Source organism: Nannobrachium achirus (assembly GCF_963921795.1).
Source record: "Nannobrachium achirus genome assembly, chromosome: 15".
In the NCBI taxonomy this organism is placed as follows: Eukaryota; Metazoa; Chordata; class Actinopteri; order Myctophiformes; family Myctophidae; genus Nannobrachium; species Nannobrachium achirus.
This window is the reverse complement of record NC_137822.1, coordinates 54321795-54345037: the sequence shown is the minus strand read 5'-3', so window position 1 is coordinate 54345037 and position 23243 is coordinate 54321795. Positions and strand designations below refer to the sequence as shown.

General features: G+C 42.1%; 1 pseudogene across 1 annotated transcript; it reads left to right on the top strand.

Annotated features, from left to right (window-relative positions):
* The first annotated feature begins 14 nt into the window (after nt 1-14).
* Nucleotides 15-23230, top strand: LOC308299960 (methionine-R-sulfoxide reductase B1-A-like; annotated as a pseudogene). The gene is made up of 5 exons: nt 15-69; nt 1341-1483; nt 2681-2813; nt 6449-6609; nt 23222-23230. The product of its transcript is annotated as a methionine-R-sulfoxide reductase B1-A-like (transcript).
* Nucleotides 23231-23243: the final 13 nt, after the last annotated feature.

Sequence of the window (23243 nt, the reverse complement as noted above, 5' to 3'; positions counted from 1 at the left end):
GACAGCTGCACAAAATGTCTTTTTGTCGATTTTTCGGTGGCGAGATCTACAAGGATCATTTTAAACCAGGCGAGTACTCAGATGGTTTGATGATGTAACTAGGGTTACCAACCGTCCCGTAAAATACGGGATCGTCCCTTTTTTGGAAACTAAAAGACGTGTCCCGTAGTGAACTGAAACGGGACGCTCTTTGTCCCGTATTTTAAGGTTGGGGGATAAATATGAATGACGGGATGATTTAATTGAGAAATGACAGCGATTCTGCCTGTCAGAGAGCTTCCACTTCCACTCTGCTCTCCTCTGAGACGATAAGTGCTGCATCCCATTGCTGTGAGAGGCGCTGCGCTGTTTGTAAGCAGCTGATTGGCTTATTAACATACGGCTCTGAGTGTTGCTAAGACACAGTCGCTCCGCCCCCTACACACTCCCTTCCCAAGCATGGGCTGTAGGTTCACTCCACAAGTTGCCTGCGAGAGACGAAACGAGTGCGTGCGAGCGACCATACGACAGTGCTCGGCTCAGAACATTGTTTAATGTCTTAAAAAAACGTGTGACAGAAGATTGTGTACAAACATATTAGACATGAATCCATGATAGGTGATAGGCTAAACAAAAAGGTGAAAAAGCAGGCAAGCAACAGAAAATAAGCCATGGATATTGGTATTCCTGGGAGCACTACAGTAATCTTGTCTGCCAACTAAAGCGACCCCAGACAGGCTGGTATGTGAAATAACATAAGCATGCGTTGATTTTGTTTTTAAAACCTAATGGTTATTGCTGTATGCCAATATGATTAAACTAGTGTTGGGTACCAGAGAGTGGGCACATAAGGACCAGGTAGACCTAGGCGATATGTTTTGGAAAATTGAGAGACACCCGAATTAATATTGTGAAAGGAAACATATGATTTAATATAGGAAAATGCCCGTTTTAGCCAACTTTATAACCGAAAATATGCGATTTTTCGGCCCAAAGACACCCGAATTAATATTGTGAAAGGAAAAATATGATTTAATATAGGAAAATGCCCATTTATAACCGAAAATATGCGATTTTTCGGCGCCGCCTTTGGCGGCGCATGTTTCCTTATAAAGTGTCCCGTATTTGAAACTCTGGGAGTTGGCAACCCTAGATGTAACAGCCATGTACGGGGATAGGATTAATTTATTTCGCTTATCTAATATTTAATTAGGTCAGCTAATAGCTATATGTTTGTGCTTTTAACTGAAAAGAACCTGGAAAAATAACATTTAACGCGATTGATGCCAGTGAAGGGGGAAAGCCTTGCCCACGCTGTTTCTGTGAGTTTTAATCACGTATTAACGTCGCTGTATGTCCAGGTATCTATGTGTGTTCCCAGTGTGACCACCCGCTGTTCTCCAGTCGGTCCAAGTATGCCCACTCCTCCCCCTGGCCTGCCTTCACCGACACCATCAGAGAGGACAGTGTCACCAAGCTAATGGAGTCACTCACTGCTTACAAGGTGAGACATCAGTCCCCATAATGCACACACAGGGTAGCTAGCTGATTTAAGTTTGGCAAAAATGGATTTACAGTAGGTGATGCTCACATGCTCACACAGTGTGTGAATGATGTGTGCAGTGCCTTGCTCCAGGGGCGTCAATTGGGTATGGCAGGGGTATGCAGCTGCCATACCCATGTTTACCCATTGTGAAAATAGCCGATCTACATGCTCACAAAGCGCGAGGCGTTGTGAGCATGTAGATCTGGTATTTTCACAATAGAACCGTGTTATATAAAATGTAATGCCTCTTTTCCACGAGGACTCCCATCTTTGCCATACCCTAGCCTTTGCTGAACTGGCGCCACTGCCTTGCTCATGGACACTTCTGAAAAGATGACACTAGGTAGGCCTAAGTATCTTCTAGTGTCATATACCTCACTGTTTCCCAAAACATTGGCCGGGACCGATTTTTGGGTCGCACACACATTTTTATGGGTCATTTGTTTCCTACATTTAGTTTTTTAATTATAATTTCAAAAAATATTCTAAAAAAAAAAAGCTATTTCGTTCATAAATTAAAACTACTGACACATAGGCCTATTTACAAATGAAAGAAAACAACAGCAAGCTAAATACAACATTAGAGGCATATGGCAATGGCCAGTGCATATACTTGAATAATTGAACTTACAAGGTACAGTAATTATCATAATACATTGCTCATTGCACTTAACACATGTGATGGGACGTCTGTCACGACTCACACAGTTAACAGTGTACATGTAAATCACTATCCATTAGTACTGATTATTTCAAAAGGTTTCAAAAATAGTGGAAATGGCAGATCTACAAGCTCACAACGCGTTGCATGCGTTGTGAGCTCGTAGATCGGCTATTTCCACTATGTTCTTTTTGGAGTATAAAGTTGTCAAATATGTCTGTCATTTCTTTGTATATTTAGGTTATGTGTCATGTCTGCCATGTGCAACTTCAAAGCCTACAAGCCAAACAGGAATGTAATTGTCAGCGACAAAAACACAACTAAATCGTTAATCGCAATTATTTGAGTGACAATTAATCGTCATGTGAGATGTCATCATGGTGACAGCCCTAAATTCTTCAGCTGTGGGAGGAACCTCCTCTGTTGGGATGTGTGCCTTTGTTGGGATACATGATGTTGTTAATTGAATGTATGATCATGTTTTATATCATCAGGTGCTGTGCGGCAAGTGTGGCAACGGGCTTGGTCATCAGTTTCTAGCTGATGGCCCAGAGGATGGCCTCTCGCGGTTCTGAATATTCAGCCACTCGCTTAAGTTTGTCCCTAATAAAGGTAACCTAATGCAGTGTTTCTCAACCTTTTTTCTGCATGGGCACACTTTTCATGTCCCAAGAATCCATGGGCACACCAACATAATACGGGGGTGTAAATATCGTCACAGTCGGGAAGAAACCTTGTATCTCCAAGTTTCAAATTTGTATGTTTCTTCGCAAAGTAAAGCCCTTCTTCATCATACAAGGCTGTCGCACAACAGTAGTGAAAACAGCAGATCTAGAAGCACACAACGCCTTGTGTGCTTGTAGATCGGGTTGTGTGCTTGTAGATCGGCTGTTTTCACTAGTTTAAATCATTTTTAAAACAATAAATACAATACTGGCTTTCAAGCAGTTTCAAGGGGCACACTTGACCCTTCTCAGGGGCACACCAAAGGTCCCCAGGCACAGTGGTTGAGAAACACTGACCTAATGTATCTACCATTCAGAATGACCATAGTAATATGTTAATGTGGTGTACTGTAACTATCCCTTGCGCTACTTAGGTTGAGCCACAGCATATACATCTTGTATAAATGTTGAAGGAAAAGAGTGTTTGGTGAGATTGAACGTAATGTAATTGGGGTTAGCAAATGGTCAGCCAAATGGTGTGTATGGACAGTGGTGTCAGTTCAGCAAAAGGTGAGGTATGGCAACATGACTGGTGTCTTGGCAAGCGCGTGCAAGACACAAGTCATGTTGCCATACCTTAGCAACAGGCACGATACATTTATTTTAAGAAGTACATTTTATTTTTTGTCCCCCCGTTTCTATGGTTTCTTGATATGGCAGCTGACCTGCGGAACCTGGGAATATACCATTTTGTCAAGGTGGGGAGAATACACGTGTGGAGAATATAATTATAATACCTTGTTAAAGTGACCATTTTGTAAAATGTTGCATTTGTAGTTATTTTACTGTAATTTAACAACATAATAACCAGCACAGATAGACAAGGAGACGTTCATGGATTTATATTTAAAAGTAACTTTTATTTTCCCCCCCTGGACCCAGGGTATGGCAGCTGCATACCCCTGCCATACCCAATTGACGCCCCTGGTTAACTACACAACTCAAACCTCTACCAAAGTGCTCTTGGCCTTAAAGCAACGACCCAGTTGCACCTTATGACATGTTTGGGGGTCATGTCTTGTTATTGTGTTAAACAATATATTTTACTTTGTTATATATATATTTTTTTGTATCCCTCAAATTTGACTTTGAAGAAGCTTAAAGGCTTTTTTCTTTTCTTTTTTCTGTTTTACAAGGATTTTGTTTCCACCGGAGTGGTTGAGTTCCTTTGTATACAGCAAAGATTTGCCTCTATTTTTTTTTGTGAGGTGTAATTTATGTTACTGAGAAGAGGAAGGGAGGTCTGCACACTGTCAACTTCAATCCACTCTACTGGGAGCTCAGGCACAAAGTTTCAACCCTATAGCGCTGTGATTCTCAACCTGTGGGCCGGGACCCCCAGAGTGGTCCCCAAATGATTTTTTGGGGGTCCCCAGATGATTGGCTTCTCACTCATCGGTAAACAGAACAACATACAGTGTAAGTGTATACAGGGTATCAGCACACTTTTAAGTGACAATTTAAGGACTTTTAAGACTTTTTTTCTTTTTTTTAAGTATCTCTGGTTAAACATTGGCCAAATTTCAAATATTGGAGAGAGAACATGTGAAAATAGCGTTGCGAGGCGTTGAGAGCATGTAAAATCTGCTATTTTCACAATGGAATAGATTGTCAAACTAAATGTAATGCCAACTCCTACAATTCCAAGTGCCTGGTAGGGTGGGGTGGGGTGGGGGGGGGTCCCCCCAGTTGAAATATGTTTTTTTTTTGGGGGGGGGGGGGTCGCGGCCTGGAAAGGTTGAGAACCACTGCTATAGCGGGCCTTCATCAGTGTGCAGAGTCCCCTTCCTCCTCTTCACCTGTTGGGATGCTTCACTGTTTTCTAAAAGAACTTACATGCTTACATTGTTTTTAAGCTACATTTAATTGTATTTTCATACTGTACCTTTTTGTTGTTGTTCATAAAAATGGTACACACAGTACCATGTACACCAGAACGGTGTCTGTTTCTGTTGTGCGAGCAAAACATTGAGTTGTGCATAGACGCTGGCATGGAAGAATCAAATGAGAATTAACCCATTTAGAACTGGAACGCATTATTATAATATTACTTTAAGCATTATGTTATGCTTTAGCTGGTGCTGCGCTGAGAGCTTGTATATCTGCTATTTTTGAAAATCTTTGAATACATGCGTTTTTCAAAAACCTAAAACCAAAAAAGAATTTAGAAGAAATTTATAGACTCTGGTCAAAAATATTAAAAGACCCCCATCTCGAAATATTATATCAGGGACAGGGACCGCGCTGCGAGGCGCTGTGAGCTTGTAGATCGGCAGGTTTGGTGTAGAAGGGAAACAGCAGACTAAGTACGAGTAAAAGGTCAAGTTTATTAGGTAATGATGGCTCAAGTGGTTAAATATCTGAAAACACAAATTGTCAAGAATCCAAAATACACTGATGATTGTGCTGTCAAACGATGAAACAATATGGAATCTATGAAAAGGTTGTCGGGGTCCCTGCTTCATCTCTCCCTCAACTAAGGGGTCCTTGGCCTGAAAACGTTGAAGACCCCTGCACTAGACCAAAGTGGTATCCTTTATTTTTTAGGTCATCTGGCTGAGGCTATGAGTCACTGCTACATTTGGATGCAGGTTAAACATATGTTGGCATCAAACTAAGAACCTTGTGCTTACAAATCTCAGTTCTAATGATCCCTGATCATCAGTAGACCTGTGTATCTAGTTAGTAGATTCAGCCTTTCTGTCAGGGGGAGCGGCGTTTCCTGTGGATTCTCATCTTTTGACCTGTTGTCACCTCTCTCTGTAACCTCAAACATGACCTAACACATCTCATACGTGTGTAAAGGCCTGGTGGCACAAGAAGAGTGCCACCAGGCCTCGCGTTGCGAGGCGTTATGAGCATGTAGATCAGCTATTTTCCCAATTTCTGCCTCTAATATTTGACAATTTGGCAAATGTTTAATTTGTCATTTTAGAGGTATTAAAATGTCCTTAAATTGTCACTTTGTCACAATGTTGCACATTAAGTGAATCATCTGGGGACCCCTCGAAATAATTTGGGGACCCCTCTGGGGGTCCCGACCCAGAGGTTGAGAACCACTGTACTAACACGCTATTATCAAATGTGCTTTTTCCACCCTTTCATAGACTCGTTCAAGAAGTCTCCTAACACCTCACCCACACAGGATGTCCGTATCACGCTCCAAGGACACACTGAGGGGGGAAAAAACATCTGTCGAAACAAAATACAAGAGTGAACACCATGGACTTGTAACTGTACTGTAAATATAGACATCAATGGGGACCATGTTATTTGAATTTAAATATAAAGACACTTTCTTTTTTTCTTCAAATTCTCTTCCCAATTAAGTTATTTGCCAATTCTCCCCCATGTGTATAGTCACTGCCAACGGCCACTTGTTTGATCTGGGGACGGTGTAGTAGACAACCGCGTGCCTCCTCTGAGGCGTGTGACGTCGCCGGCCACTTTCTTTTCACCCGACAGCGAGGAGTTTCACCTCGAGGATGTAATGCATGCAGAGGAACACTCCACTCCTCCTCTCTGCCGAACGCGCAGGCACCCCGAACAACCTGCAGGAGTCGCTATTGTGCAGCAACAGAGATCGCACCCACCCGCTGCCAGGTTCCCACCCGCGAACACAGCCAGCCGTGTTCGTTGGTGCGCCGGCCAAGCCGGAGGCACCACGGATGGAGGATTCGAACCGCAGATTCAGGGCTGTAACTTAGTTACTGTACCCCTGTGCTATACCGGGACGCCCTGGGACTGTGGTATTTCTCTGTAAATATAAGGAAATTATGGGGACCAAGGATACGTTACTGTAAATATAGGCTAAAGACAATTTGGAGACTATGGTATTTGAGTGCAAATATAAAATAAATTATGGGGACTGTGGTATTTAACTGTACATATAGAGACAATATGGAGACTATGGCATTTGACTGTAAAAATGCAGTTATTGGGACTGTGGAATATCCTATGAGTGTAATTATGAAGACCTAATGGGAAATGTGGTATTAGACTGTATAAATATGTTAAGTGTTTATGGGGACTGCCTGTAAATATGAAGTCATTACGGGACGATGGTATTTTGACTGTAAATATAAAGTCATTATGGGGACTATGGTATTTATATAAGACATTGTGTGTATAGTGTTTGACTGCAATCTGCATTCCTTAAAGTTCTGTCTGCTAAGGACAATGTTATGAAGAATACTGTACTTGTCACGTGGCTTAAGGAATGTGGAAAACCAAAATGTGATTGCTCTTGGGTCACTTTCACGTCTACTCCTACTCCTTGATTCAGTATGTAGATACTTTATGTTCCTTTGATCAGACATGCATTCCACACTAACCCCCATACATTTTGGCCATTGTCAGGCTGACTTTCCCTCTTCTATTCTTTTATATGGATTGATAAGGGATGTAAACAAAGTAGAATAGAAACACATAATGAAGCTTAATCTTTTTTATAAAATATTTTCGAAACATTATTTTTATTTTAGCATCTGTTTTTCAAGAAAAAGTTGACTATAGTTCCTTTAAACTCATTCAACCACACATCCCTGCTTGTGACTGATAGTGCCCTTTGAATCAAGGGGGAGACCTTGGCTTTTTCAGTTATTTCACGCAAGATGTCTTAACAATATCAACATAATGAAATAGCTCATCAATAACAATAAGTCTTTCCATTTAGCAGGAATGCATGTTTGATCAAATACATATCAAAGATGTAAATATTGAATCAAGACACTTCTGACTGTCTGGGGTGCATACTAACGCTTAAGTAGATGTGAAAATCACCCCAGAAAAGTTATAAAGGGAAGTTCCCCTTTAAGCTAATTCTTTTAGCTTTTTTGAGATTACCTTAGATGATTGGTTACTAGACGATCATAAAGACGAAGCAGACATCATAAGAAGCAAATGAATGCCAGTTCCAATATGATGATCGATTCCAATTGTTTTCTACTGAATGCAGTTATGTTCTTTCAGTTCCTGTTTTATTCCATTGATTCCACTTCTATTCCATTGTCAAAGTCAGATTACAGTTTTATGCTTTATCCACACAGGACCAAAGCAACTGAGGGGTTTCAAAAGTTCAATGTGAACTTCTGTAATTTCTCTCTAAAATAAAACATATATATTAAAAGAAATGTAATAATAATGACATGCTATGGGACCAAGAGCACAGTATCACTGAGAAATGCTTTATGAAACTATAAAACAGTGCGTTTTTACTAGTAAAACATGGAAACCTTTCAAGCTCCTCAATGAAATCAAGAGTAAAAGTCATATCGTTGTTTTGGGTTGAGATTGGCACATTTCCTGGGGCAATCTGCCCAGATCATGCATGTCACACGTGTCTTCTTCTTTTTTAGTTTTTTACTTAAAAATGCCTGCAATGTAGTGCATTTGAAACTACAATGCAGTGCACATCATGGGGTGATCCTGTGAATTGTTTTATTTTTATTTTTGTTTATTTTATTTTTATTTCGTTGCTGAGTGATGTCAGCAGACAAAGTGACATGAGTGACATGAAAAAACCTGAGTGAAATGTGCCAATGTCAACCAGAAACATCGGTAAACAACTGTATAAGACTGTATTGTCAAAACTGCAGACTTAAAGAAACTTAACGGTGAATAAATAACACTGCAATCAGCCCCTCTACACGAAGGCTAGATGTGTGTCGCTTGTTGAAAATAATAGATTTTCACATCGGAAACAAAAACGGAAGCTTGAAAATCGGTTATTTTCGGCAAGCAAAAGTATAAATTAAACCGCACGCAGGCGCGCGCGCACGCGCACACACACACACACACACACACACACATGCATGCCCACCAAGTCTGGTGAGGACAAACTGTTTGACACTGTTGGTGTTAAGCCATTAAAGGCCGGGAACGCGTCTTCGTCCCTCTAGACTTTAACCACTTTGAATTTGCGCAAGTCTTTGAATATTTTGCCCTGATTCTATAAATGTCTTCTAAATCCTTCTAAATCAGTGGTTCTCAAACTTGTTCATGTCAATGGTCCCTCAAAATTACATGCATTTGGCCGGGGACCCCCATCTCAAAATATGTTGTTCCAGGGACCCCTCCTGTGAGCTTGTATATCTGCTATTTTTCAATAGCTAAAGTATCAAATAATCCCAGGTCTTCCGTATAGTTAACCTCATGAACCAGCATCCGGCTTTGCTGGGCCTGTCTAATAGTCCAACATTCAGCGTAAGTGGATGTGATCCACTAGCTCAGTGTTTCTCAATCTTTTTTAGCTTGAGTACCCCCTTTCCCTGATTTTTGAATCCAAGTACCCCCTTTACCCAACAACATTTTCCATACAAAACTGCAATTAAAACCATAACTAGTGGTATATGATGCTATGATAACCCCCCCATTTCAAGAGTATAACATCCCAAAAAATGGGGAGTGAGAGTTTCAAACAGTGCCTCCTGAAGAGACATATTTTCAACACTGTGGCCATGACATTTCAGTCCAGCTTTTATGTCAATAACTTACATTCAAACAACATTCAAACACATCCCAGTTGCCTGATACCATGTATTTGGGGTTAATAACTGTCAGGCTCACAATAAGTTTCTCCAAGGGTCGTACATGTTTTTTTCTCCTTCTAATTCAATTGTTCTTAGTTACTTAACTATGTAAAATATTATCGTGATTTATACTTCTATTTATCTTTTTTTGGGGGCATTTTCTGAGTATCCCCTGCAGTACCTCCACGTACCCCTAGGGGTACACGTACCCCCATTTGAGAAACACTGCGACTAGCTCACAGTAGGCCTATGTCAGGCTGCCACGTGAGATTATAGATCTGCTATTTGTGTCGAAGAGATATGGTGTAGATCAGCGGTTCTCAAAGTATGGGTCGCGACCCAAAGTGGGGTCGCGGGAAGGTGCTGCGAATTGGCAACCAGAAGAGAAGAAATATTTTTTTTTTCATCAAGAAACGGTAAAAGAAGGGGGAAAAAAGGAAGGCCGTTGCAACCAACGTGAAGAGGACGCTGAATGATGCTATGCGTTTCAAAATATACAAAGGAAGTATCAGATAATATAAATTAGGGAGACAATAAAACATAAGGCATGTGCGCACACACACGCGTGTGTGACGTGACCGACCGACTGACAGACAGCCGGTGGAGGTTTTGGTAGTAACATGCGACCTGACGGTCGCAATCATATCATATTATGTTATTACAATGTTGCTTGGAACAGCAATTCAATCTATAGCCTACACACACACACACACACACACACACACACACACACACACACACACACATATAGTTAATAAATAAAACAAAATAAATATGTATAAATGTATGTATTCATTCCATTTACCAAAAGACCTGGGCCACTAGATGGGGATGCCAGTATTTCAGCTGTTGGTACTGCATACATACATACACACACATAGAGACATGGGGAAATGACTACACACTAAGTCAAATGTGGGAAGCGGTTTGCACCGCTCCAAATATATTTAAAAACAAGAAGGTTAGGAAAACCAAAATCTGTATTCAATTTTAATTTTGATGAGGTTGATAATTAAATGTAATGTTGGTATGGCACACAGACACAGAAGAATATAAAAAAAAAACATGGCACTTGCCAAAAAGGTTGCCGACCCCTGGTGTAGAGCAGTGGTTCTCAAACATTTACATTTCAAGCTCTCCTCTTTACCCTGACAGTAAATGGAACCAATTTGGTTCCATTTGTCAGAGTCACATACTTGTATGGGTCAATTTAGACCCTGAGGGCTCTATTTTGATTGTCTTGAGTACCAGCTCTAATGCCTTAACTTCAAGGCCTGTCCACACTGTCTCCTACCACCAAACCTTCCGTCTGGTTCAACTCCAACATGACGTCACTCTTCGTCAATCTTCTGGAAAGCATTACCCCGAATTAGAGTTCGGAAAGGTGCTCGTCGGAAAGTAAGAACTCTCTGATGAAAAGTTTGGTGGTCGCAGACAGTATGGACAGGCCTTTAAGTTAAGGCATAAGAGCTGGTACTTAAGACAATCAAAATACAGCCCCCATAAAGGAACCAATAGACAGTCCCTGAAATCCACTTTGAGAACCACTGGTGTAGAGTCCATTATTATTAGGGCTGGGCAATATATCGATATATCAATATTGTGATATGAGACTCGATATCATCTTGCATAGTCAAGTCTTTTTCTGGTTTTAATCACTTGAGCCTTATTTTGTAGTTCTACTTAAAGGTATATTCAGTGATTGTATTTCATTCTAATAAAAATATAATTGGTACATTTTCCATTCATTCTCCTCACTAGAATGTGTGCTGACCTTATAAGGACTTCCACCATGGCCCGTGTTACGAGCATTGCTAGATTCGGTTTTCAGAGGTGGCCAGCCAGTCCTCGACCAATCAGGGTAGCGTACGGCCGTAGTTATGTTAGGATGTTTAGTTATGACGGAAAAAATAAAAGTTTTGAGAACCACTGTCGCTCTGAATTAAGAACGTCTGCTAAATGCCTAGATTGTAAACTACTGAACTCATAATGCCACAGTCTCGTAGTAAATCAGTATCATACATATCCTGAAGCTGGAGACGTAGGCCTACCGATATAAAGTGATTGGGTCTAATGATCAAAACGAGAACATTATAATGGTGTAAAAAATCTATAAAAAACTTAACATTTCCACGCTGTAAGGCCAGTAGGGACAAGATGGCCCCCGGCCACTTTCATTATCACTGAATAATACACCCCTAAAACAGTGTGAAATGTTATCAAAACGTGTTGTAGTGTGATGCGTTGTGAGCCCTCAAGATCATCTATTTTCTCTATTTTTGAAAGGATTTTGAAACATTTACAAAGGAAATTGATGTCACAGCCTGCAATTTTCATCAAATATTGATGTTGAATAACAGTCGGCTAGGATGATAATGCCCAGCCCTAATGTGAATCCTGACGAACTCACAGTCCTTCTGTATGTGACGGCTAATCTGTTATTACATCCGACTGATGTGAGTTGACCCAAACGCACATCAAGGAGGAGGCAGTAGACGGTTAACCCTCTAAGGCCCACGGTTGTAATATTACAACGTTTGTATTTTATCCAAAAAAAGGTTTAAATCATTTTATTTTAGCTCCCCCTACCACCTAAACACCACCATTGGATTATATTGTTTAGTATTACAATGCCATTGGCCACAATATTTGCATATAAATACCCCCCACAGGGGCTGACATTCACACCCGCCACACCCGCTGAAATTCCAGAGTTTTGACGAACAACATCTCACTTTTTCATGGAAGCTATACCTCACAAAAACATAAGTAAAATGCCTGTACTATTTTTTTTGGTGATCATTAGAATGTCTAGAACATGTACATATGTTATTATTGTGAAAAATATCCCCCATATGTAAATTAGAGCATGATTTATGATTTTTGATTTATGGCTATAAAATCTTACAAAAACATTTTTTTGAAAAAAACATTACATTTTCCTCTTAATAGGACTCCTACAACACCATCTGATTTTTTTCAATTTTTTATTTCAAGTATTTCTTAATGCGGGCCTTAGAGGGTTAAAGCCCACCCGGGCACGTTTATTTACACTGGAACACAGTGTAAAAAGCACGAGGGGGGCAAGAAGGTAATTGACTCCGCCACTGCTCCAACCCAGCACGGGACCCGGAAAACTGGGGAGGAGAGGAGAAGGCAGAGTCAGTAATAATCCAAAAAGAATAGTAGTGCACAGCAAAACTACGAGAAGCAAACTGGCTATCTCTACTATATTGGGAACAGCTGAGCCGAACGGCGTGACACTTTACACTGGCGCAGTGGGCCAAGGAAGAACCTCCACCCCCCTATTTCTCAAATCTGCCTCCTGATGGCCCTATAATAGGCCGCTTCACATTTAGAGGCCTATAGCTCTTGAACCGTAGGTTGTACAATAAATTCATTAATTGGACCATGATGCAACTCCCCATATAGCCCATTTGTGCTACACTACTAACGATTTCATCCAAAACTCATGCAAATCGGTCCAGATCAGTCCAGCGGTGCTGGAGATAAGATGTTCACAAATGAACGGGCACATGGCTGATTTTGTTGACTAAAACTATGACGAGAAATGCGTTGACTGACTACCTTTTTTCACTGATGACAACTTGGATAAAGGTGCTATATAAATGCACCATTTACCAACTACCGTTTACGACAGCATCAAGGCCCGACAAAGTCGACTGAAATCTTATGATATATGGTCGACTAAACCTCGACTAAAATATGACTAACTAAATGATGTTTAATTCAAAGGACTATGACTAAAACTAAATAGAAATTTGCTGTCAAAATCAATACTAACACAGACGGACAGGAGTGAACAGTCTTTGGCCATCCAGTCATGTCCTGAATATGCCCACGGAGGGCAAGCCTCCGTGGGCGTTGTTAGGCAAAGATTAGTGTTAAATGTGTGACGTCAGACCAGACGTCAGGTAAGCTAGTATATAAGATACTGCAGGGTAAGAGAGAGACATAGTATAAGACAATTTGAAGTTGTTAGCATTTATATGATTAGACTTTTAGGATTACTTTTTAGGATTATTAATTACTGAACAAACAGCCATGGCTAATTCACCGTCTACCAACAGTGAAGATCGGCAAGTTAGGGCATTCACGAATAGTGATTTTTGGTATTCGAATTATTCGACCTCAAAGTATTCGAATATTCGACAGGACTGGCCAAACTGTCAAATATTAAGTAAGCAAGAGGCGAACATTGTGAAAATAGCTATTTTCACAATATTTATCTGTGGAACCGAGTCACATTAAATGTAATACCTACAATTCCAAGTGCTTGTCAGCGTGGGGGTCCCCTGTTCAAATATGTTTATTTTGGGGGTCACGGCCTAAAAAGGTTTGAGAACCCCTGGTATAGAGCATTAACAAATTCATCCATCAGGGGCATTGACAACTCATTTTTATGACTTCCTATCTCGCCAAACTTTATAAACTACATATTTTTTAAAGAGAAAACAATAAAAAAATTAAAACTAGAAAATATTGTTCCTTCGAAACAATTGTGGGCTCGCTTCAATGTCTATAAAAGTACAAAATGTCAAGATCGCAGGCAGTGCTCTCTTTGACGTTACTGAAATTAGCTGCATGCATGATTTGAGGCATTTTGTTCCAAAAATGTGTTATGCAAAAGTTGACCCGCTGGTGGCGCTATAACAGGCCAATGTGAGAAGGGAGGCATCTGTTCCTTGACCTAGTGGGAATGTGCTTGCAAGATTTCACGCATATCGCAGGCTGTATTCATGAATTAATTAAAAAATAAAGTGTGCGTGCGTGCGTGCGTGCGTGCGTGCGTGCGTGCGTGCGTGCGTGCGTGCATGAATGAATAAATAATAAAGTGTGCGTGCGTGCACGTGCGTTCGTTCGCTCGTTCGTTCGTTTGCACTTTATTTATTTATTCATTCATTCATTGAATGAATGCGTTCGTGGAACGAATGCTCACTACGGTCGACTGTATTTTTAAGCCCTGGGAAACCTACCTTAACACCCTCATTAGCATGATGTATGCGAGCATAATGTATGCAAACCACGCCCACACGCATTTCCAAACCATGCCCCGCCCCCAATTTGCATATGTCGTCTAAGCTCCTCCCCTTCATTTACATACGGCCGTCTGCATATTTTACGCGCTGGGAAAGGCCACTTAACAGCCTCATTAGCATAATTTATGCGAACCACACCCACACGCATTTCCAAATCATGCACCGCCCCCAATTTGCATACGTCGACTAAGCTCCTCCCCTTCATTTACATACGGTCGTCTGCTTTTTTTACGCGCTGCGAAACCTGCCTTAACGCCCTCATTAGCATAATGTATGCGAGCATAATGTATGCGCACCATGCCCACACGCATTTCCAAACCCTGCCCCGCCCCCAATTTGCATATGTCGTCTAAGCTCCTCCCCTTCATTTACATACGGCCGTCTGCATATTTTACGCGCTGGGAAAGGCCACTTAACGCCCTCATTAGCATAATTTATGCGAGCATAATGTATGCGCACCACGCCCACACGCATTTCCAAATCATGCACCGCCCCCAATTTGCATACGTCGACTAAGCTCCTCCCCTTCATTTACATACGGTCGTCTGCATTTTTTACGCGCTGGGAAACGCCACTTAACAGCCTCATTAGCATAATTTATGCGAACCACACCCACACACATTTCCAAACCATGCACCGCCCCCAATTTTCATACGTCGACTAAGCTCCTCCCCTTCATTTACATACGGTCGTCTGCATTTTTTACGCGCTGGAAAACCCACCTTAACGCCCTCATTAGCATAATGTATGCGAGCATAATGTATGCAAACCACGCCCACACGCATTTCCAAACCATGCCCCGCCCCCAATTTGCATATGTCTTCTAAGCTCCTCCCCTTCATTTACATACGGCCGTCTGCATATTTTACGCGCTGGGAAAGGCCACTTAACGCCCTCATTAGCATAATTTATGCGAGCATAATGTATGCGCACCACGCCCACACGCATTTCCAAACCATGCCCCGCCCCCAATTTGCATATGTCGTCTAAGCTCCTCCCCTTCATTTACATACGGTCATCTGCATTTTTTACGCGCTGGGAAAGGCCACTTAACAGCCTCATTAGCATAATTTATGCGAACCACACCCACACGCATTTCCAAATCATGCACCGCCCCCAATTTGCATACGTCGACTAAGCTCCTCCCCTTCATTTACATACGGTCGTCTGCTTTTTTTACGCGCTGCGAAACCTGCCTTAACGCCCTCATTAGCATAATGTATGCGAGCATAATGTATGCGCACCACGCCCACACGCATTTCCAAACCATGCCCCGCCCCCAATTTGCATATGTCGTCTAAGCTCCTCCCCTTCATTTACATACGGCCGTCTGCATATTTTACGCGCTGGGAAAGGCCACTTAACAGCCTCATTAGCATAATTTATGCGAACCACACCCATACGCATTTCCAAATCATGCACCGCCCCCAATTTGCATACGTCGACTAAGCTCCTCCCCTTCATTTACATACGGTCGTCTGCTTTTTTTACGCGCTGCGAAACCTGCCTTAACGCCCTCATTAGCATAATGTATGCGAGCATAATGTATGCGCACCACGCCCACACGCATTTCCAAACCCTGCCCCGCCCCCAATTTGCATATGTCGTCTAAGCTCCTCCCCTTCATTTACATACGGCCGTCTGCATATTTTACGCGCTGGGAAAGGCCACTTAACGCCCTCATTAGCATAATTTATGCGAGCATAATGTATGCGCACCACGCCCACACGCATTTCCAAATCATGCACCGCCCCCAATTTGCATACGTCGACTAAGCTCCTCCCCTTCATTTACATACGGTCGTCTGCTTTTTTTACGCGCTGCGAAACCTGCCTTAACGCCCTTATTAGCATAATGTATGCGAGCATAATGTATGCGCACCACGCCCACACGCATTTCCAAACCATGCCCCGCCCCCAATTTGCATATGTCGTCTAAGCTCCTCCCCTTCATTTACATACGGCCGTCTGCATATTTTACGCGCTGGGAAAGGCCACTTAACTCATTCCCCGCCTCCCCCGATAGTCCCGAGAAAATCCCAATGTCGTTCCCCGCCAGGCCCGATAGTCCCGAGAATTTGCTTTTATATAATGTAATGTTTAATTACACTCTCCCCCAGCTCGTGACAAATTTTTATCCTTTTATCTTACAGAGAACCTAAAATATCACACATCAAAGTAAGTGTGTTTGAAAAAAAGACTGTAATAATGTATAAATTGCAATACAAATGCATATAAATCTCCCCATAACCCACAGTGAACTGGCACAGTGACGCATTTTGCGCACACAAGGCTGGCGGAAAAAAAAGAGAAGAAAAAAAAAGTGTGAGAACAGCTGTGTGTGTGTGTGTGTGTGTGTGTGTGTGTGTGTGTGTGTGTGTGTGTGTGTGTGTGTGTGTGTGTGTGTACGTGTGTGAACATCTCTTTGCTGGCTGGTGGTCCACGGACCACTGTCTGTTTCAGTGGTCCCCCTGTCCTGATCAGCACAGTGCTATCAGAGTCTCTGATTCAGAGATCTGTCTCTCTCTCTCTCTCTCTCTCTCTCTCTAGATACAAAATAATTATCGCCAATTCGCCATATAAATGCTTCTAAAACATACCTGAGAATGATGATGGTTGATTAGAATCCACAGGTTATAATCCATATATCCAGGCTATAATATATTGTTTTGTAATGGTCCACAAGCAGCCAAGCAGGCCATTGGCGCCAGGCGGTCCTTTGCAAAGGGGGGTCCCTGGTCGGCTTTCTAACAGGGGGTCCGCGGGCCCAACGCTTCGCTCCGCAGAGCAGTGGGAACACGATAATCAACTCTTACAAAATCAATCAATAAAACTGCCCGATTACATAAAGTTCACGACGCGATCCAGTTGAGTCAGAGACAAGTGAAGTGGTCCCTGGAAGGGGGTCCGTCCTCTCATTACCCTGCCTGGTCTCCAGCCAACACTTCTCACGGACCACCACCAAAACTCCCACGCTCCCCCACCACGCTCCTCCCAAAAAGCAAGAGATCAACTAGTGTCGTTACTAACGAGCAAAGACGCAGAGGAGCTGTTTAGCAGGGCAGTGCAGAGGATTTTTTTAGGGGCAGGGGGAGACATTTTTCCAACATGTCCTAGAATGTGAAAATAGCAGATCTACAAGCTCGACTTTGATTGATTGATTGAAGACTTTATTAGAAGTTTGCATAGGAAAAGGTACAGTTTCATGACGGTACAGTTCACTGGTACAAGGTCTACTAAAAGGAGATCCATGAAAAGACTAAGCTTATTTCCACTGGAAACCATTGAAGTATCTCATATAAAATTGAATGACAAGCTCTCAATGTGTCACAGTCTCAGAGCGATGTGTTGAGCTTGTAGAGCTTGTAGATCTGCTATTTTCACATTCTAGGACATGTTAGAAAAAAGACTCATGCCCCCTTTTATGTCTATTTGTGTGTGTGCACCTGTACAGAGCAAAAGACAACCAGCAGACACACAGAGACAGAGAGAAAGCGCCCCCAAGTGGGGGCTCACAGAAATACTCACAGAAATACTGCAATATAGTATGTGAGTTTTTTGGTCAGATATAGCCAATAAAAATATTTTTCTCTGCATTTTTCTAAACAGAAAATTCTAAAAATAAATCCTATTACATAATTACATTAGTACACTTATCTGATAATGCCTGAAGCCATAAAGACACATCTCAAGTGAGTTATCCACTTGAAAACAGATCATTCACAAAAAGGTCAATAACTCCAATTATTTTGAATTTCCACCTGGATTTTGAAAAAACAAGGGGTTTGAAATGGCCAAAACTCTAGATTGCTACATCATACATACAAAAAAATATTTTTTGGAGAGACTAGAGGATGTCCTCTTTTAATCCATGCACTGTATGCCATTTTCGTGCAAACAGGGAATTTAGGAAAAATGTCTAAATATGAAGAAAATGCTTAAACAAAATGGCAGGGGAGCCTACAGTGAATGTTAAAATGGCGGTCAATGTGTTAACAGCCTCATTAGCATAATTTATGCGAACCACACCCACACGCATTTCCAAATCATGCACCGCCCCCAATTTGCATACGTCGACTAAGCTCCTCCCCTTCATTTACATACGGTCGTCTGCTTTTTTTACGCGCTGCGAAACCTGCCTTAACGCCCTCATTAGCATAATGTATGCGAGCATAATGTATGCGCACCACGCCCACACGCATTTCCAAACCATGCCCCGCCCCCAATTTGCATATGTCGTCTAAGCTCCTCCCCTTCATTTACATACGGTCATCTGCATTTTTTACGCGCTGGGAAACCTACCTTAACGCCCTCATTAGCATAATGTATGCGAGCATAATGTATGCGCACCACGCCCACACGCATTTCCAAACCATGCCCCGCCCCCAATTTGCATATGTCGTCTAAGCTCCTCCCCTTCATTTACATACTGCCGTCTGCATATTTTACGCGCTGGGAAAGGCCACTTAACAGCCTCATTAGCATAATTTATGCGAACCACACCCACACGCATTTCCAAATCATGCACCGCCCCCAATTTGCATACGTCGACTAAGCTCCTCCCCTTCATTTACATACGGTCGTCTGCTTTTTTTACGCGCTGCGAAACCTGCCTTAACGCCGTCATTAGCATAATGTATGCGAGCATAATGTATGCGCACCACGCCCACACGCATTTCCAAACCCTGCCCCGCCCCCAATTTGCATATGTCGCCTAAGCTCCTCCCCTTCATTTACATACGGCCGTCTGCATATTTTACACGCTGGGAAAGGCCACTTAACGCCCTCATTAGCATAATGTATGCGAGCATAATGTATGCGCACCACGCCCACACGCATTTCCAAACCATGCCCCGCCCCCAATTTGCATATGTCGACTAAGCTCCTCCCCTTCATTTACATACGGTCGTCTGCATTTTTTACGCGCTAGGAAACCTACCTTAACGCCCTCATTAGCATAATTTATGCGCACCACGCCCACACGCATTTCCAAACCATGCCCCGCCCCCAATTTGCACGAGTCGACTAAGCTCCTCCCCTTCATTTACATACGGTCGTCTGCATTTTTTACGTGCTGGGAAACCTACCTTAACGCCCTCATTAGCATAATGTATGCGAGCATAATGTTTGCGAACCACGCCCACACGCATTTCCAGACCATGCCCCGCCCCCAATTTGCATGAGTCGACTAAGCTCCTCCCCTCCTGTTGTGTAATTAGCAACAAATGCATGTTGTGCAGGCTCATTTACATAATTGATGCAGACCACGCCCCCAACCTCATTTACATAATTAATGCAGACCGCGCCCCCAATTTGAATAATTAGGCTAATTAGCCCCGCCCCCTGCATTCGCGTGTAATTAGCAACAAGACGCGCGCGTCGAATGCATGTTGTGCAGTCTCATTTACATAATTAATGCAGACCACGCCCCAACCTCATTTACATGCCACGCCCCCAATTTGAATAATTAGGCTAATTAGCTCCGCCCCCTTTATTCGCGTGCAATAAGCAACAAGACGCGCGCGTCAAATGCATGTTGTGCAGGCTCATTTACGTAATTGATGCAGACCACGCCCCAACCTCATTTACATAATTAATGCAGACCGCGCCCCCAATTTGAATAATTAGGCTAATTAGCCCCACCCCCTGCATTTGCGTGTAATTAGCAACAAATGCATGTTGTGCAGGCTCATTTACATAATTGATGCAGACCACGCCCCCAACCTCATTTACATGCCACGCCCCCAATTTGAATAATTAGGCTAATTAGCTCCGCCCCCTGCATTCGCGTGCAATAAGCAACAAGACGCGCGCGTGGAATGCATGTTGTGCAGTCTCATTTACATAATTAATGCAGACCACGCCCCCAACCTCATTTGCATAATTACGGCAGACCATGCCCCAACCTCATTTGCATAATTACTGCAGACCACGCCCCCAACACATTTGCATAATTAGGCTAATTAGCAACAAGACGCGCACGTCGAATGCATGTTGTGCAGTCTCATTTACATAATTAATGCAGACCACGCCCCCAACCTCATTTGCATAATTAATGCAGCCTCATTTACATAATAATCATTTGCATAATTAATGTAGCCTCATTTACATAACAATATGTAAATGAGATTATTTATTTATTTATTTATTTATTTATTTATTGAAGGAAGGAAGGAAGGAAGGAAGGAAGGAAGAAAGAAAGAAAGAAAGAAAGAAAGAAAGAAAGAAAGAAAGAAAGAAAGAAAGAAAGAAAGAAAGAAAGAAAGAAAGAAAGATGTACGCTATTTATATATTTATTTATATATTTATTTATTTATTTATTGAAGGAAGGAAGGAAGAAAGGAAGCAAGGAAGCAAGCACGCTATTTAATGAATTATTTATTTAAGGAAGGAAGGAAGGAAGGAAGGAAGGAAGGAAGGAAGGAAGCACGTTATTTATTTATTTATTTATTTATTTAGCCGATAGGCAGACGCCCGGGGGGGGGCGGAGACCCGATTCCGGATAAGCGGTTGAAGATGGATGGATGGATGGATGGATGGAAGGAAACATAGTCGGGGAGGGAAATAAATAAATAAATAAATAAATAGTCAGTCTCGATAGGGGCCTTATATAATAATAATTAATGAAATAAATAAAGCTCCTTTTAGTTGAGCTTGTACCAGTGAACTGTACTGTACTGTACTGTCTTCAATCAATCACTCGATAAAGGGATCAATACTGCATTAGATAAATAACCCACATTTACCCAAAACAGCTGATCCACAAGCCCACATGCAGCCTTGTAGATCGGCTGTTTTTATTGTTTTATTTTTTAAATTGTTTCCCCCTGACTTAGTCTTTTCTAGGATCACCTTTTAGTTGACCTTGTACCAGTGAACTGTACTGTCAATGACACTGTACCTATGACAGTCCTATATCAATAATGTGTTCATTCATGAATGACTTCCCTGTGGAAATAAGCCAAAAACATTACTGGGATCTCCTTTTAGTTCATGTTTATTACGTATCTATCTATCTTCCTATCAATTGGTCACATGCATTCACATTGCACTGAACGCACGCAAGCACGCACGCACGCCCGCTCAGCAGCTGGCTTTTTTTCTTTTTTCTTTTTTTTCACAGAGCTCCAGACTCAGACACCGAGGTCTCGGAGGGCACCCAAGCCGGACTGCGTGCTCTGGCAGCGGCCGCGAAGCGGCCGCGGCCCCCCCCCAACCCCCTGGAGCCAGCTAGAGTCTGGTGAAATAAAACCAATCAGTAGGTCCCCATCAACAGATGGCGCTCTACCCAAGGAATTCTCCCCCAGTCACTCACCTGACACACCAGGAAGTGCAGTGCACCAGTCTGTGTTGGAGAAGCAGCATGCATGTTGCACTGCTGCTGCAGGTAGGAATCAGTATCTGTGTTCAGTAACAGGGTTAAACTGCCCCACGTTGTCACAGTAATCATTGCTATAGTGTTTGTTTGGCTCCTGTGTTGAACGATTAAAAATCCGGGGTTTTAAGCAGGGACCCACCCCTTAGCAGAGAGAGATGAAGCAGGGACCCCCACAACCTGTTCATAGATTCCATATAGTTTCATTGTCATCAGTGTCTTTTGGATTCATGTCAATTTGTGTTTTCACATATTTAACCACTTGAGCCGTCAATACTTGATAAACTTGACTTTTCACTAGTCTGTACTTAGTCTGCTCTTTTTCCCCTCTACACCAAACCTCTGTGCTGAAAATAGCCCATCTACAAGCTTGTAGATGGGCTATTTTTGGCTAAAGTTCTCAGAATATGGACACTAGGGAAAAAGTGATTAATATAAAAAAGGAAAGAAAAAAACTCTCTATCACTCAAAGATTTGGAGGACCCCCTGTTGTAACTCTGAGGACCCCCTAGGGGGGAATTCAAAAATAACGGAACAGTGACAGTAATCGTTGCTATAGAGTGTTGGCTCAGTAACAGTGTCACATAGCTCTATATTGTGACAGTAATCGTTGCTATAGAGTGTTTGTTCAGTAACAGTGTTAAATAGCTCTATATTGTGACAGTAATCATTGCTATAGAGTGTTGGCTCAGTAACAGTGTCAAACAGCTCTATATTGTGACTGTTGTGTCGTTTAGGTCACTTGCTCTAATATTTAAATAATTGTCACCTGTTAAAATAATTTCATGGGTCTAAAATAATTCATGGGTCAGTTCATGTATAAAAGAAATGGGGACAGTTTAAAATATTTATACTGTATATTTACTATTTCTATATATTATCAACTGTATATAACACTACAGTTGATAATGCGAATATCCTATGATCTTTGATTGAAATATCAACACATTCACGTTCATTGTCTTTGGTTATTGATTTTGTTAATACCTCTGAAACTACAAATTAAACATGGGCCAAATTGTCAAATATTAGAGGCAGACATTGTGAAAATTACCGATCTACATGCTCACAACGCCTCGCAACGCTGTGTTATACAAAATTCCTCAACTCTTAGTGCTCGTCAGGGTGCCGGGGTCCCCAATTAAAATATGATTATTTCGGGGGTCACAGCCTGAAACGTTTGAGAACCACTGGCATAGTGTGTAGTGTGTACAACTGTACATACAATCTCATGGTGGAGGCGGGGCTATGTTGATGACGGAAATCTTAGCAGTGGGCGGGGAAAGGATTATGCTGCTGCTGCTCTGTGCTCTCACGTGTGTGGATTCTCCTCCTCGTCCTCGCAGACCATTTGATAGACATGTGAAC